Source organism: Pinus tabuliformis, chromosome 6 (assembly GCF_031772625.1).
Source record: "Pinus tabuliformis cultivar Carrire ecotype Pingquan chromosome 6, CPIR1, whole genome shotgun sequence".
Taxonomy (NCBI): Eukaryota; Viridiplantae; Streptophyta; class Pinopsida; order Pinales; family Pinaceae; genus Pinus; species Pinus tabuliformis.
The window spans coordinates 739522838-739525477 of NC_142292.1; the positions used below are offsets into that span (position 1 = coordinate 739522838).

Here is a 2640-nt window from a genome sequence, read left to right on the forward strand (position 1 = left end):
AGTCTACTCTGGCTCGGTGTTTCTTTTCTCTTGAAGTTCTCCATACCCTAATGCTTTTCCACACCGTTTGGAACCATATTCTTCCCAGACACGGTCTCTCTTGGTGACTACTTCAAACAAATTACTATTCCAAGAAATTTTATTGTGAAGTATTTCAAGAATGGTTTCCTGTCGATTTTGTTTTGTTTGAAGGAGATATGACAGTAGTCTATGTGTTTGTTTGGCGTGCGCATTTTTTGAAGGTCTTGTTTGCCTCTCCAAGCTTTGTGTGTACCATGCGTGGAGCAGTATAGTTTTTTTGTGACGAACTCCTTCAAAATTGTGTCATTCAATCTGTTTATAGCAGATTCAGGAGCCATGAGAGGGTTCCCTAATGCACCAGCATAGCTAGCTAAATGTAGTGCCTCCAGAATCAAACTTTGGGGATTGTTCGAAATTTCTGCAATCTCTTATTTCACTTTTGCTAGTTGTTCCTTAACCTCCCAGTCAAAAAAAATTATGTTCCTCACACTATCAATCAACAATTCTACCATCTCAGGGAGATAGGTTTTGAGAGCATCGAAAGTGCAACCCATTTGTTCTCGGGATGTCGATGTCGTAACATTCCCTCTGATGGATTCCACCTCGCGCACCATCCGAATATGGCTTTGATTCTTTGTGGTTTTGAACGTCATTTGTTCCAGGAGGTGAATTTCCCTGTTGGACAATAGGGTCTCATACATGGAACCACAATCAACGTACAATCCAATTGATGCAGTGGGGCTTGAAGAATTTTCAGATGCAACTTTGAGTACCATTTGGAAGGGTCGTGACAATGGTCTTTGTTGGTTCCACATAATCTGGAAGTGTAGGCAGAAGATTCATGCCTGGCAAGGGAAAATCCAGGGGAGGAAGAGATTCAGATTTGTTTCCTGTAAGCCATGAGAACAGTCCGCTAGAGGAGGACTGTGCAATTTCTTTTCGAGAAAGCCCCAGTGTGTTCGTGGCAAAAGCCTTTCTGTCGAGACTGTCGAGCATTGAGAGAGACTCCCGACTTTCAGATTACTGCGAAGATGCGAGGCACTGGATCGTACCATGGTTTGTTGCAGCTATGAGCGATGGTGTATGATGTACTATGTTGCCATAAAATATCAATAAAGACAAAGGAAAAGGTGCCCTATGTCTAAGAATTGATTTGTCATTAAGATTCAAATGCATACATGGAGTTGAAGACAATTTGTAAGGAGCTAAGCGTTGTGCAACTTAAAATTTGTGGTGTTAAGCGTAGGAAGCTTTGCCAAGTCGGAGAACTGAACCATGTTGAGTGCAGCATGCAACCACCATATTAACTTTCTCTCGATATGTTGTTTCCTTCCAATAGTTCATTTCAGTGTGGTGGAATGGTACGTCGGTGAACTGGTTTGGTACATTGGTTTAGCTTGGACACTAGTTTGTTATGCTAGTTTGTTGCTTATGGTTGGAGCCTCACGTGTTCGTGCTCTTTGTTGCCTTATTTAAAGGATGGTGTATAATGCATTGAAAGTACTCTATATAAAGGATGGTGTATAATGCATTGAAAGAACTCTATATATATGTGTGTTAAACTATAATGAAAGTGGCTTTGTGAGTGCTTAAGATTTATATAGTGAATGCTGGTTTAGGTATAGCGCATTATAGTGATTTTTGTTGGCTGATTGAAACATTGAGTCTGCGTTAAAGTCCTGAAAATGGCTCTAATTTATGATGTATTAGACTTATTAAATACTTTGATACAGTCACTACTGATGGGATGATAAACATCAACAAGGACAATCTTTCCGATATCAAAAATTGTCTGCAAACTGCACAGGAAAAGATTGATTTTTGGCAAATAGAATCTCAGCTTCAGCCAGAAGAATTAAAACAGAGGAGTTGTCATTATGAATCTGTTTCTATTCAGAAAATTGAGACAAACTCCCATCAGCTGCCAGAAAGGTTGCCAGAAAGTAATCATATCAATGAGATTAAGATTGATTCAGATGCAGTACCCATCTCAAGAGCAAAGTTGAATGCAAAAGCATAAATTCAGTGTACGCTTCCCAAGCCCATCATCAGACCTTAGGAAGAGCTTGTCAATAAAAAGCACAAAACTGGTCTTGGATATGACAAGGATGTGTCCTTTCATATTCCAGACTATTCCAAGCCCAATCAATTTCAAAGTGTTGGGTTTCTTCATGATAGTTCACCTTCACTTGTTCCATGTTCTGCTCCTCCAAATTCATAGACAAAAGTTGTTAAATGCCAACATTGTGACCGAGTTGGCCATATGAAAGATCATTGTTTTGATCTTCATCCGTGCAAACATTGTGGTCATCGTACTCATTCTTCACACAGATGCTTCAAAAACAAGCCTCCTGCAAGAACAAAGATTCATCTTGGATGGATCGCTTCTTGGCAATGGGCTTCGACAGCCAAGAAGATATTTCACTCGTACAACAAGATTTGTTCTCGAATATTGAAGAGTCTTGCAGTTGAGATCTTCTCATCTTCTCACCTTGTATCTGACAATGGGGGCAAGTGATGGTCATATACAAGCTTTAAAGCCACATCAAGAGACCCTGAGCCACAACCTGCCATACCAGATTCAGAGTTGTAGCCAAAGACAAAGATGCCCTTGACCAT

At 40.2% G+C, this 2640-nt stretch overlaps 1 pseudogene; it reads right to left on the bottom strand.

Moving 5' to 3' along the window:
• Nucleotides 1-208: 208 nt before the first annotated feature.
• On the bottom strand, nucleotides 209-1017 carry LOC149260869 (mitochondrial-processing peptidase subunit alpha pseudogene; annotated as a pseudogene).
• Between the last annotated feature and the right edge of the window lie 1623 nt (nucleotides 1018-2640).